The sequence below is a fragment of the Lissotriton vulgaris genome, chromosome 3_1 (genome assembly GCF_964263255.1).
Source record: "Lissotriton vulgaris chromosome 3_1, aLisVul1.2, whole genome shotgun sequence".
Lineage (NCBI taxonomy): Eukaryota > Metazoa > Chordata > Amphibia > Caudata > Salamandridae > Lissotriton > Lissotriton vulgaris.
This window is the reverse complement of record NC_141689.1, coordinates 1,503,136,051-1,503,150,786: the sequence shown is the minus strand read 5'-3', so window position 1 is coordinate 1,503,150,786 and position 14,736 is coordinate 1,503,136,051. Positions and strand designations below refer to the sequence as shown.

At 46.4% G+C, this 14,736-nt stretch overlaps 1 protein-coding gene across 3 annotated transcripts in view; it reads right to left on the bottom strand.

Annotated features, from left to right (window-relative positions):
* The window catches only part of RAP1GDS1 (Rap1 GTPase-GDP dissociation stimulator 1), an 892,032-nt gene that overhangs the window by 370,428 nt on the left and 506,868 nt on the right, over nt 1-14,736 (bottom strand). The gene's annotated exons all lie outside the window — the stretch shown is intronic.

Genomic DNA, 14,736 nt, shown 5'->3' with positions numbered 1-14,736 from the left:
AAAATACAGAGGTTGGATAGCACAAGTAGAGGTGTGCTGGGGGTGTGGCTTGGCAAGAGATGGCCACCTGGGAGCATTTCCCAGGAGCTCCGGCCAACGTAGGAAGAATCTGGCACTAATTTGCCCAAACCTGCTCACATCGAGTGGTGATATTCCCCAAGGACCGGTGCACCTAAGTTGGAGTGAGCATCGACGTGTACGCCACCCCAAGGAGCGGATACCAGACTGAGAAGGAGGGGCCAGCATGATAGTAGCCGAGCCCCAGAATGGTTGCTACACCCATAACCATTGATTGAAGGGTTACCAAAAGGTGGGAGAGCCGCCTGGGGCAAGCTGTGGTCAGAGTTGCGTCCCTGGAGGCCCCATTATAACCTGATCAAGGCCACGAGTGACACAGCTCGAGGGATGCCTGAGTGGAGCAGAGGCGTTGCAGTCCTACGGATGTGGAAACCAAGGTGGACTACAAGGGACAGAGACAGTGATTGGTCCCACACACCCATTGCATCCTGAATGAGACCCATAAGTGAAACAGTCTCGAGGGACGCCCTCCTTGGGCAGCAACAGTTCAGTCCTGCAGCCGTGCTAGCCAAGGCAGCCTGCGAAGAAAAGAGACACAGACGTGGGGTAGGAGCTGGAAGTGGGCACAGAGACTGGGCCCGGGTTGAGAACTGACTGTATGATTGATCCAGCGCCAGGCAGAGGAGTCGACCTGGCGGGCCCAGCACGGTGACATTGCGGCTGTAACAAACGGGCCATGGGAGACTGAGAAACACACAGAGACTGGCCAGACAAGAAATACAGAACAGCGCCAAACATTGACAGTAAAGAAAGCCTGGGGATCCAGCACTGGGAGCTACAGTGGGGAGGAGTGGAATGATGTTTAGTAACCCAGTGCCACAATTTGGGAGTCACAGCCCAGATGGGCAATGGACATATAAATGAAGGTTAGGCAGCAGGTCCTGTAAACTGGTTCCTAGCATAGGGGAGGGCCCTGGTCTGACAGAGTGGTGGTCGTCTAGCTCGCCCCAAGACACTGGAGTGTGGCCCTGCGATTCCTGAAGAAAGGAAGATATTAACACGTTACCACTTGTTTGCAAGTTGTGGCCCGTGGGTCCACAAGGCAGGGCAAGTTGGAGACCGGAAAGTCAGTGGGCTGAGCGACAATTCACTCACTGTGTTGGACAACGCAGTCCAGGTTTGAGACCTGTGACACACCTGGTACCAGCGATACATCCTGAACTGCCCTGCCTGCTAAAGTCTAGTCCCCGAGTTCAAGGCCCCAGGAGCTTCACGGCAGACCCCAGACAAACACTGAATCAAGAGCATTAGCATGGCGAAAGATAAGCAAACTAAGGCTGTACAGCCGAATAAGATTGATAACTACGCCCACCCTCTGCCTCAGGAAGGCACAGTGGGGGAGCAGACAAAGCAGTATCTCCCAGAAGATTCGGGATCCCCCACAATGGCGGATATCTTCGCAGGAAAAAAGGGGCCTAGAGAAGTTATGCTGGTGAATATTGAAACTGTGCACCATAGGTGGGCCAGCTCAGTGCTGATTGTCGGAAACTATCAGAGTGGGTTACTGAGGTGGAGGGGCATGTCACAGAGGTATAGCAAGAAGGGGACTCTCTAAAGAAAACAGTGTCCGTGCTCCAAACACTTACGTTACACATATAGGAAAGGATTGAAGTCATCGAGGGACGATCCAGGAGGAATAATCTCTGCTTTGTAGGCTTTCCCGAGGGGGTAGAAGGCCAGTTGGTAGAGCTATACCTGGAAGACTGGATCACAATGGTCACAAAAACCAGATGCCTCAAAGTTTTTCACCATTGAAAGGCCCCATTGAACACTGGCATGGAACCTTAACCAGGGGCACCGCCACGTGCAATAATCACCTGCCTGTTCAACTTTAGGGACAGGGACGAGACTACAACATGTGAGGACACGGGGGCTCCCATATATGAGAACAGGCAGATTACGATCTTCATGGATTATACTTGGAGGGTTCAAGACCTTCGCAAAGGCTACATGCCAACCAAAAAATGTTTGAGGGATAGTGGCCTGCCAAACCTTGAGTACAGTATGAAGGAAAAGTTCACTTCTTTACCACCCCAGGTGAGGCAAACAGTTGGCTGGATATGCTGGGAGAGGCCCCCGTAAGCAGTCGTCGAGCAACAAAGCTGGCGGAGAGATGTCACCCGGAGGAACACTAAAGCCAGCAGACAAACTACAGATTACAGACAGAGTTCTGGTATCTGCCAAACAGGAAAAATCCTAGTGTGTCCTGATGGAACTCTGGAGGACTCTAACTCTGTGTCAGACACTCGTGAATCATTCCAGACGCATAGAGGAGTGATGAAACAGACCAGGAACTGGAGTGACGCCAGAGGTGGAATGAGAAGGACCAGAGAAGTTCAGCAGCATGGCCTGTGTACACACTGCAGGGGGGAACACCCTTTGTTGATAGTTGGTCTCATTGGACTCAGTAACGGGACTTAATTCAACATGATGTACAGGTGGGTGCACAAGGCTGGGGGGCATCTGCTATTGATTTCAGCATTATTTCCTTATATTGGAGCAATTGGGCAATGTACTGATTGCTGGCAGGAAATCTAAGTGGTCCTGTTGTGGGTTTTAGAGAGCCTCTGGCCTTGCCACCCGAATGGGGTGAAAGTTTCACAGCACTCCATGAGGTTGAGGCATCAGAGAGGGTTGGGGCGGTGGGATTGTAAGGTTGGCCTAGCCTTCTGGGGCCGCTATTGGTCAGACGCACTGCCCGAGGGGAGTTCTACATTGTTAATAGTGGGTGGTGTTGTTTATATGGTGTGCAGGATGAGACTGTATAATGTTGGCAGCATGTACTGGACATACTGGATGATTGCGAGAGATAGTGCGAAAGTGTGAGAGGTGCACTGTGGGACAGGAGAATGTGTGCTGTTTGGGGTTGATGACTACTGCCTGGAAATGAAATGGTCATGTGGGGATTGGGCCACCCTGAAAAATGGCGTGGAGTGTACTAGAATCTCAGGCATTATGTGGTGTCAATGGCATTCTTAAAGGGTCACACACATGGTGACTGCATTGCACACTGGAGATGGCAGTGGCTGGGACAGATCTTTGCGTGCCCCTGGTCTAGTTATGCTGGGGTGGGGGGCTGATTTGGGTGGCATCTGGAGTACCTTTTGTGGCAGAGGGAGTCAAACTGTATCCACATGGGAGATTTGTAATTCTATCAGGACCACTGGATGCAAGAGACATATGCCTGGTAAATATGTATGCTCCCAATCTGGACAATGTGGACTTCTTTGAGTCAATAATAAGTGCAGCTGATGATCTTATAAGCTGTGAGGTCCTCCTGGATGGGGATTTAAATTGCGTGCTGGATGGTAATGTCTGCCCCCTAAGACGGACACCAAACCAGCAATGACGAGTGCTTTTAAAGAGATCATGACATGTGTGGGACTCAAGGATGTGTGGAGGGTGATGTTCCCGGTAGGCAGGATGTATTCCTGCTTTGTACTCGGCCACTGGGACACACAGTTGACTGGATTATTGTTTACTATCTGAGGCCATACCACAATTTGCAGAGGGCGTCACCAATCTAGTATGGTATCTATTGAATCATTCGCCTTTACTGGCATCTTTTCGAATGTCTCGGGAACCCCCAAGGTGCTCTTGTGGAGAATGCGGATGGAGGCAGTGTCAGACTTGGTGTTCGCAGGAGCGGTGGCATAATTGTTAGTGCACTAGCTCACCGGGAATTGGGGGGAGTGTGACAGCGAGTGCTTTAGAATGGGATGCTATGAAGGGGGTGTTGCGTGGCAAATGCCTAAAAGTCTATTGGGCGACAACTTTCCAGATCCCTAGATGTCCTGGAAAAAAAGAGGCTTGGCAATCTGGAGAGGGGTATGCCTGAGCAGCCTCAGAGACTACCTGCAGGGAAAGAATGGACGTGGGAGTTGCTGGACACATGTTTAGACAAATTTATGCTCACTAGTTACAGGCAGAGACTCCACATGGAGGCGATAAGGCTGGCAGACTACTTGGAACACTTCTATGGAATGACACTCATTGTCCTCCACTGGTAAATGATAGACATGCAGCAAGGCATTTTGGACGTTTGTGCCACACACATTCAGGATGTTCATGGGGCACCACTGAGCGATGCTGCACAGAAGGGGGTGGTATATATATATATTTTTTTTGAAAACCTTTATTTAACATGTGCAATCAAATACAGACAAGGGTCTACAACCCCCAGGCTTGGCTGCTAAGCATTTTAGTACGTTATTACCAGCAAACTTCAAACCCGCCTCCCTGGAGAGCATAGGATCTCAATTCACAAAGCGGATCGGTTGCAAAGGTAGTTCAATTTGGACACAGGATAGGAGGTTTTCATTTTAAAATAATAAGTAGGAAGAGTCAGGTGTCGCACAGTGTCTCGGATCACAAAAGGGGGGGCGAGCAAAGAAACTGCGTGTCCAAAATAAACTCGCCATAAAATAAGTCAACGGAGTTAAGACATAAGACATAAGGATAAACTAGCACATTATTATTCGTCTACTCCAGCATTATTGTCCGCCCCAGAGCACCAAAACCTCAGAAAAGTCAAGGTACAGATATAGAAACAAGGATGTAAGAAAGCCGAACCCACTACACTAACCCGGAAAAGGAAAAAGAGAAGAAGACAAGGGAAGAGAAGGAAGAAAAGAGGCCATAGAACAAAAATAAAAACGAACACCCATCCCCACACCCCCCACCCTGCACCCCTGCTGATGACTACGGCCACCCCCCTCGCAGCGTGCCTGTCGCCCAGTAATCAGAACTCGAAATATAGAAGAAGAGAAAGAAAGAAAAGGCAAAGAGCCCCACTCGGTGAGGGAAATCGGAGGAGGGCATATTTCTACGGACTCCCGGTCTCCTTCCCCCGTCGTAGCCAGCCCCGCCCCGGACTCCGTTAGGTCAAGAAAGCAATCCTGTTAAACCTAGTGCCACAATGAGAGACCCAGATAATCTCAACCCTGGCCCCGTCGATCAAATTCACTAAAGTCATCAATTAAAGAAAGTCCCTTCCACAAATTACTGCAAAAGTCTACAGAACAGGAGTAAACAGATGAGAAAAGAACGGCAGATCTCAATGTAGATGGTTGGTGCCAATGTTGCCCCTCCCTGTCTCCGAAGCCAAGCTTTACTCCATCCGCCATCTTGAAAGACCGACAGGGGAGGGGAGTCGACAAGGTCCGAAACAGCAAAAGATGAAAAGTAGAAAGTTCCAGAATGGGGACGACATGTAAATGTTCCAAGGGATACACAGTCGGGGGTTCCAACGGCTCCATTGGGTGATCGGGCACAGTACAGTCAGGTAGATCCAATACAATAGGGGCAAACTCTGCTTCCAGCGCCGGGTCAAAACAAGTCTCCCAAACATCTATTGAAATGCAGGCTAGCTGCCGGGGCACGGGTGTCGAGTCAGGATCCGCTCTCCGGCCTGCGAGTCCATCCGTCGCAGACAACAAACTGCAAGTCTGGACTTCAATGGTCCCCTCAAGTGCAATGAGTGCCTCCAGCACCGTTCGCAGTGACGGGCCAGTTCGAGCTTGCTCCGCTAGATGCCTTTCTTCCTCCACCATGATGGTCCCCACGGAGAGGCGCCTTCTCCGGGGCAAAATTAGGCGGAGCAGGAGTAAGCCATGAGGGACTGACGGTTAGCAAGCAGTAATACGCAGCGAGGCACCGACCCAGGGGAATCGACGATGCAAATGCCGAACCCCCCGGTCAGGGACCCCCGCGAAAGCACCGTGCGTCACTCGTCACCTCACCTACTGTAGGGCACCAGGCAGCTGGTGGTAGCAGACCAATCAAACAGTCCGAGTGTTCCAGAGAGCGGACCCGACCTCATTCAGCAGTCCGTTGTTATTCAACTCGGACCCGGCAGAGCCCGCACTCGAGACCCCGGCGTCCCTGATGGGTTAGGCCTCAAACGATCAACGACGTAACTCCGCTCCACAAAGGCGGAGAAACTCCGGGATTGCACCACTGGAGAGCAGGTCGGATCACACACACTGATCCGGTGCAGGTAACCAGGATAGGCGACAGGATAATAGAGCGAAGGACGGAGGTCAGCGGAGCCGGGAGACTATGCGGCCATCTTGGTTGGTGTCGTAGCTCCTCCGGAATTGGTATATTTAACTGGCCTGAAGAGGGCCATCTCTCCTCAACATGTGAAGAAAGGAATATCTTAAAAGTCCCCTTGACTAGACAGGAAAATAAGAGTAGCAATACGGGCCTTGAAGACTGCTAAGGACCTGGGTGGGGACGGCCTGCCTGCAGAATTTTACCAACGTAGGACGGGGACGATGGCAGACTGAATGCTGGAAGTGCACAACGAAGCATATGGAAAGGGGCTGCTCCCTTCCTCCATGAGGGAGACACTAATAGCTATGCTTCCAAAACTAGATAAGGATGCAGCAGAAGTAACGTCATATCACCCCTTGTTGATGCTCAATGCAGATGGGATGATCCTTAGTAAAGTACTAGCATCCAGACGTCTGACACACATGCCCTGATTGGTAAATGAGGACCGATGCACATTTATTCCACGTAGGAACACCCTTTGCGTGCATGCCAGCGGTAGTCAGCGTAAACTGAAGTCACCCAAGAGGAAGGCCCGTATGCGTTGGCACTCCTTGACATTGAACAAGCATTTGATTCCCTGTCCTGGGAATACTTATGGAAGGTACTGTATAAGGTAGGCATTGGAGATTGCTTCCTGCATTCGGACCATTTGTTATACAGAGACCCAACTATGAGGGTTCAAGTGGGCGGTATGGTGTTGGGGACGCTCTCCATACACCGAGGGACCAGGCAGGGATACCCTGTCCCACCTGCTTTTCACGCTTTAGATGGAACTGCTGGCTTGCCTGCCCCAGTATGTGCTTCAGGGCTGGGGATTCCCAATTGGGGATAATACACAAGTGGTCTCCCTGTATGCCGACAATGCCTTGATTTATCTGTGCCAGCCCTTATTCTCCGTCCCAATCATGCTAGCTGTCCTCGCCGCGTTCGGTGAGGTGTCTTGACTTCGAGTCAACTATTCTAAATCTAAACTGTTCCCATTGGGAGAGTGGATTGGTAGACAAGCGCAGGATTGCCATTAGGTGGTTATCCCCAGTAGCTCTCATGTTTGACAAATGGCTGCGGGATATGCCTGAATAAGCAAATGTAGAGGAATGCCACATAAGCAAAACAATCTGGGACAATAAACTTGAAGATGATTTGCAGGCATGGGCAGTAATGCTCTCCAAATTGTTGCCCCAGCCTCTCCCCCGATACACTGACCCCCCTGAAACAGATGCCGGAAATGGACTGGCTAATATACACTATTTAACGACAAGGGGGACTAATATACCCATTGTTTCGTATAACATATGTATACTTATTCTGCCTTAACACTGTTTGCAAAGCAATATCTCTTCTATTGTAACACATGAGGAAGAGAGATCGTAACTGTGGGATAAGGAGGTGGGATCATACAAGTCTCTGTAAGTCAGCACATTACCTAGTACAGCTGTACAAATATGCCATTATTGTTCCATGTATTGGACAAATGCCAATAAAAACCTACACACAAAGAAAATTGAGGGGTGTTTTGGAAGGGTGTTGCAACCTTAGTTAGCTTATTCCGCTGCTCCCCTTACCCCCGCCCCTCACTCTGCACTTGGTATGGTCCTATACTGACAGGCGAAGGCAGAGTTAGAATGTTGAGATTCTGTCTGTCCACGGCACCGACAAGCTGGGGGCATCGTTATATGAACCTATGTTAATAAAGTACTTTTAGTCAACTCATTGTTGGACCCTCCTTTGAAACAACTTTGTGGCGACGAGGTCCAAGACATTCAGGTTTTTCTTTACCACTTTCTTCCTCCTTCTCATTTGTTTCACCATCTGTTATGATGAGCACGCATAGATTGTATTCAGACTCCTCCGATGATTCTGATTCTTCTTCCTCGTCCTCCTCTACATATCTCACTTTTCTATTGTCTTTCCTGTAGCACACTTTTTGAAAGTGACCAATCATTCCACATTGGGTCCATTTACTGTTCCTAGTGGACATTCCCAACTATCTGCCAAGTGTTTGTTGCTTCGGCAACAGAAACATTTTGCATTCTCTCCAGTTGCAATGTCATCTTTTCCTATTTCCATTCCAAGAGTGAGATGAAATCAACCTTCGCTCATTTGTACGGTGGCCTTTCATCCCGTGTATACCCTTAAGGTTCCGCGTGCCATTCTCTAAAAATTTGGGCATAACAAGCACGGTTGGCAACTGCAGCATAAGTGGACCTCTGTGCAGCTCTTGGGTATCTCAGACTACTGTTGTAAGATCAGCCTTCACTCAGCCTGTCTTCTAGCTACAGGAAGGTGCGACTTCTTACTTTAGCCCCAAAAACGTGGCTTAAGGGACAAGCTCTTTATAGTCAATATCCAGGGCAAAGCCTCTAATGAGGATAGCCTTGTCACTGAAATGCACTTCTTTTTAAGCGGATGTGCACATGTGATCAGACTACATTCTGTTGTTCGCAGTGAAAGAGAAGCAACAGCTGAAGTGGGTTGACACTCTGCTGTATACTGTTGTGGTCGATTACAAATATCTTGAACGGTTCAACAGACCGTGGAATTAAGAGGGCAGACAAAAAGTTCCTGTTCGTAGGAATAAATGTAAGTATTTTCTTTTTATTAATTTTCTTTATCATATGAGGCAACAGAAAAAACAAACTGTCTCTAGGCTTGACCTAAAAAGATCCAATATAAGCAGTGCCAAAGGAGGGTCATAAAGAATGGTATACACCACTCCACTAACTCTGTGGGTCAAGGTGTGCGCTCTGTACATACTCAAAATGAATTACAAATAATGAGACACAGTGGCAGCTGCTCTAATTTGGGGTGGTGATGCAACGCGAACGGCAGGGGGTGAGGGGAAAATAATAAATAAAAATAAAAACACTTACCTGCCCCTGCAGCCGCCGCCTCAGTGCAGCACTCCAGACGCTGGTCAAGTTGCACAGGCTCACAGGGGGCAATCATAGCGCTGCTGTCATGCGGAGTAATACTATTTATGAGCATGAGAGCAGCGCCATGATTGGCCTGTGACTTGACAATTACTCTGGCACAGGGAGCCTGCGGCTGGAACACAGCTGGGTTAGAGAAACGTAAGTGCGCATGTCTGATTGGCCGGCTAAAGACAGCCGGCCAAATTGACATGCCCGCTTACTAGGGCCCAAAGCTACTCCCTTCTGTGACGTGAAGCCCGCAGGATGGCCCCGCCCCCGCCCTAACCTTGGCTGGCAGTAAGAAAAATCAAATGATAAGTAAATAGTTTTATTATCATTTTATTTTTCAGTTGGGCAACGCTCTTCCGCCATAACGGAGGAGCCGCCCCCATGTCTCATAAAACTCAGTGTGGCGTTTTCAAAACGCATAGGGATTACCACTGTAATACAAATGATGTTTTTGCAGCAAGATCACTTAAATTGACAGCTTGCTCTACAGCTGAAGTCCTACAACCCAGTGCATCGCTCTGTACTTCTTTAGCTTCATAGAACGATTCTCAGGGGTTAGAAGGAGAAAGAGAATCCGGATTTAATGAGATCCGTAGCGTGTGAAGTTTCGATTTAATTTTCCCAATACAGTGGCATTGGAAATGTTGTATATTCCAATTTGTTGGTCTGCTGAGCATCCGGGATGTACGGGGAACATTTGTCAAAGTCATTATCACAGATATGTCCTTGCTGCTGCGCAATATATTAGTCAGGAGTCATTCATCAAACACTTCCCCATTGTGATTTCTAAAATGTGTGCCTGGCATGGAGTTAAATGCAAGACTGACAGTGTCACAATGATCAGGGTCGGATAGGGTTGTTCAACATAAAACCAGGATGGATGAATCCATCTCAGATTGTGCATATGCCCTTAAAAGGTAAGGTTATATAAAACGAACCAGAAATGTACATTATTTCAATAGACAGTGGTTGACCTGAAATTCGTGCAACTGCCTAGCTAGTCTGGACCTATGCAGGACAGCCCTAGTATGGAAAAACTATGTAAATCGTGTTTGTAAAGTCGACGTGTTTAAATTTAGCTTCAGTTTGTGCTGCAGTAGCAAAATGCTGAAACACTCGCTAGATTTTTTTTCATTTACAGTTTTATATAGCGCTAACTCGATGCGAAGGTATCAGAGCGCTTTACACGAGCACCAGTTGCATTACAGACTAATACATTCATTTTTAGGCACGAGGAGATTAAGTGATTTGCCCAGAATCACAGGATCTTGAGCCGACGTAGAGGCTTGAACCTGGTACCCCAGCTCCAAAATCGGAAACTCTGGCTGTTAAGCCACATCCTCTTGCCCAGATAGTAGAACATGGAAATCCGAAATCTGCCCCAAAATGGAGTATGAGAGCAAATTTAGTTTCTGATATTACGATCAAACATGTGGCAACACGGCATGGGGGCTACCAACTTTTTTTAAATGAGATGGGTGTTGCATTGGCTACATGAAGTTAGGTATATTCACTCAAAAGCCTTTTTCACAGTTTCTTTCGACAAGTCCCCATTTTCTGTTTGAAAATACAGCCCAGTGTACTTGAAAATACAGCCCAGAGTAATTGCCAGGGCCCTTCTCAGTAGGCCCATGCAGCTTGCACCACCCATTGACCCTGCCAGCGCTGTCAATGATAGTACCAGAATAACTGACACCATTGCCTTCAACAAGTGTGACAATTCTGACTACTCCAGGCCACCAAACGCTAGAAGAATGACATTGGTGGCAGATATTCATATTTAAAGTGTACTGCATTATAAAACACTGTCTGCTCTACTCAAAATTTGATAGACAGCGCCATCATGAGGTAGACTGTCATTAGAGACGGCTGAGAATAACTGTAGGTGCCAAGCACCTGAAACCACCGGCTCAAATTAAACAGTGGTACGAACCACTCTCTTATGAGATCACTAAGCAAAGGAGCCCACAGGACATTGCAAAGTATGTAAAAGTAACCTGCAAAGGATGCGGAGAACCCTTGAGGAGTTTAGAAACCTGTGTCTGGAAAACACTTTACAGAGTTTAAGATTAAATAAAAAGATTGAGCTTTTTAAAGTAGCCGGGTTAGTTAGGAAAATAGCACTATGCGGATGATCTAGTTGTATTTTCCTCTAATGCAGATATCACACTACAGGAACTTATTACTGAAACTCAAACTTTCGGAAGATTTTCTGGCTATGAAATAAATAAAGATAAAACTGAGATCATGGCATAGAATATCGCCAATCAGGAGGAGTCCTGTGCCACAGATCTTAGATAACTTGGAATCACAATAACCCAAGATCCGAGAGAAATTACAAAAGTTAACCTAGATAGAGTTGCGAAGGAAGTTGAGGTTCTATTAAAAAAATGGCAGAACATACCTCTTTCTCACTATGGCCGAGTTAACTTGATTAAAATATGTGTCCTTCCGAAATATACTTATCTTTTAATAATATACCAATAGAATTTGCAAAAGCTGAGATTCTTAAAAATCAGGGGAAGATCTCCTCATTTATTTGGGCAGGCAAAGGGATTAGGCTGTCTTGGAAAAAACTTAGACACAGATTAATGCAAGAAGGTATGGGTTTACCAGATCTTCAACTCTATTGTTGGGCTTACCAATTAAAAAACGCCAGGATGTTACTGCTTACTCCAGATGACTCGCTGATTGGCAGCATGTCCAAAGCCATGTTGGATGGGGTAGGGGAGTACGGCTTTATGTATAAATTTAGCTGAGCTCAATTTTTTTTTAATCCGCTTGAAGACGTTGCACATGGCAGCCAAGTTATGGTTGAACTGTTGAGACTGCCTGGGGCTTGTCTACTATAGCAACTGGGCACCGGTGTGAGACTCCCCCGGAACTCCGGAGTGCCTTTTAGACACTTTAGCCCAACCTCTAAAAGAGGCAGGAGTTTCACACTGTAAGGATGTAGTAGTGGGTAACAAATGTCACCCTTGGGAATTTTGGAGCCATACTACATATGGAACCCTGTCTCGATTCAAATTTTATCAGCTTACATCATGGTGCAAGAGTCAATGTTGGTCTTTTTTGGAGGACAATCCTATGGAAAATGAACTCCAAAACCAGGCCCCAAGGAAGAAAGAAGTTGCTTTATGGTATAAATATCTTCTGGCTGCAGCAGAAGAAAGATGGATAAACCAAATCTGGTTTTGGAGAATTACTTGCCGAGAGAAAAGTGTTATGGCAAGTATCTATTGACATGCTTTACCCTTTGGTTAAATCGGCTGCACTCAGAAGAAACCACTTTAGTACACTCCACAGGATATATTGGACCCCGCTTAAAATATCCAGAATGAAGGGTGGAGAAGACGCAAGATGCTGGAGGTGTGGTGTATTTTCCTCTTGCCCTAAGATACAAGGATTTTGGAGTGGAGGTAAGCCCAACTCTTCTTTCATTTGGCACTGTACCTATGTTGGGTGGGGTAAGAGATCAGACAGGCCCACAACATAAATTGGTGTCTTATTTTATTTTGTTGGCGAGGAGAGAGATTTGTAAACTGTGGCGCCAGGAAGCTCCTCCTAATTGGAGTGCCTGGTGGAATTCCATCAAGTATTTCAGAGCTTTAGATCAGAGAGTAAATGCATGTAGAGAGAGGCCAGATTCTGGGTTGTTTTGCAATTGGTTCGATGATCCTCTTTGCTTTTAATTAAGAATAGATCATGGTACAGGATAGTTCCTATGATTAAAACCTCTGGGTCAGCTCAAGTTGTGTATAAACGGGCACGCCCTGTAAGGAAAATACCAGCTGAGACTAAGAACCACCAAAGTTATATGCGCCAGGGGTGGACCAGGTTGAGAGGCGGCTGTAGCTATGGAGGTCATATGAGGAAAAAAATATATATAAAAAAAGAGTAGCAGGATTATATAATATTCAGATCATATAAAGGGTGCAGAATTGTAAAATGAAACATTTGAACATTTTAGGGTAGAGTATAGGCACACTGGTTGGCCTGTAGAACCTCGGAATGCAGTCTAATTTTAGTTTAACAACATTTATTTTTTATTCTTTTAAAAATTGCACATTTTCTGAATGCCTGTGAAAGGAAAGGACGGACCCCCAGAGGTCTCCTCAACGGACACACCCCATCTTTCCCTCTCCTGCATATTGATGTAAAAGGGGCTTGAATATGCAGGAGGGGCATGCTCCTCTGGCTCAGGTATGCTGGAGAGACTTCCATATCATAGCATCGTAGAGTTGTCACCCATCACGTTGCCTTGCACATCACAATTCGTCACAAATGCGAGCCTTCACACATCCCTCCTAAATGTGTGTCAGTCAGTCAAAATACTCTTTATTCGATTTTTGTTAAAATCATAAAAGGACAACATACAAATACAATTTAAAAACATCATTTGATCTAGTTACTAAGTTACAACATGTTAACTTCATTTTCCCAAAAAGTTATAAAAGGTAAATTTTTTTACAGTTGATTGGAGTCTCCATTTAAAACCAAGTTTGAATTAAAATAAGGCTTTCTCAGATAATCTTCTCTTCCTTGATCTAAATGCAGCTGTTAAATAACAGGCAACACTAAACATAGTATAGGAATCTGGTAACATTTGGAGAAAGATTAAGGCTGGCCTTATTTGAATGAAGCCAGCTGCCCGTAAAACAGGAAGTAGATATTTTACCCTCTCCCTAGTATAAAAACCGCAGAAAAATATAAAATGTAGTGTGTCTTGAACTGAGAATTGATCACAGTCACAGGGTGGTCCATCTTCAGGTTTTGACCACACAGGGAAATGTCCTAGTGAATAATGAATTAAATTCAGCCTAAACTTTGTGAGTAAAAGTCTATGGAGGGGGTTGGTCACAATTTTTAAATAAGATTCCAAAGAGGGAGTGGTCGTTAAAACTATGTGTGCCCTAACAGAAGGTTTCTTCAGTTCCAACTCCTCTCTTGTCATACAAGCCCTCTCCAGGAATGCCTTCTTGATCCATCTAATATCTTCCCTTTTGATGTTAATTGGGTCAATTAAAAGCTCCGGCCTCCCCAGCATAACAAAGGTGGATCTGATATATTTCAGCCAGGGTATTTTCATGGCATTATCCCTCGAGATAACATCCTTAACCCCTTCGATGCTAGTGACAAGGTCAATTCGTCATGGGCTTTACCTGCCCTGTGCTTATGACGAGTTGACCTTGTCACAAACAATGATAAATGTGGGAATCCAGCACCGGGGGGGGGAAACCCTTAGCACCCAAGGTGTTAAGGATAGCGTGGTTTAAGGTCAAGTCAGAGTTCAACCATATTTTCAACCAAAAAAGAAGTGGGGCTAGATTTAATTTATCCGCAATATAGGGCAAGCCCATTTCTTCATGAATGGAGAAGGTGGGTGTGGAATTTGGAACAGATAGAATTTTCCTAATAATACCATTCTCCACCCTCTGTATTTTTACCGAATTTGCATATCCCCAAATAGCAGACCCGTACATGGCAATTGGGACACACTTGCTGTTATATATCTTGATCACTGCCTCCATTGGTTTTGCTCCTAATCTTTTTGTGAAGGCCAGCAAGGCTGATGATGAACGTGCTAGTCTAAGACTCTTTGCTTTAATCTGCGGAACCCAGGACCCTCTTTGGTCAAAAAGGACCCCCAGATAAGGAAAAACTGGTACCCTAGATAGAT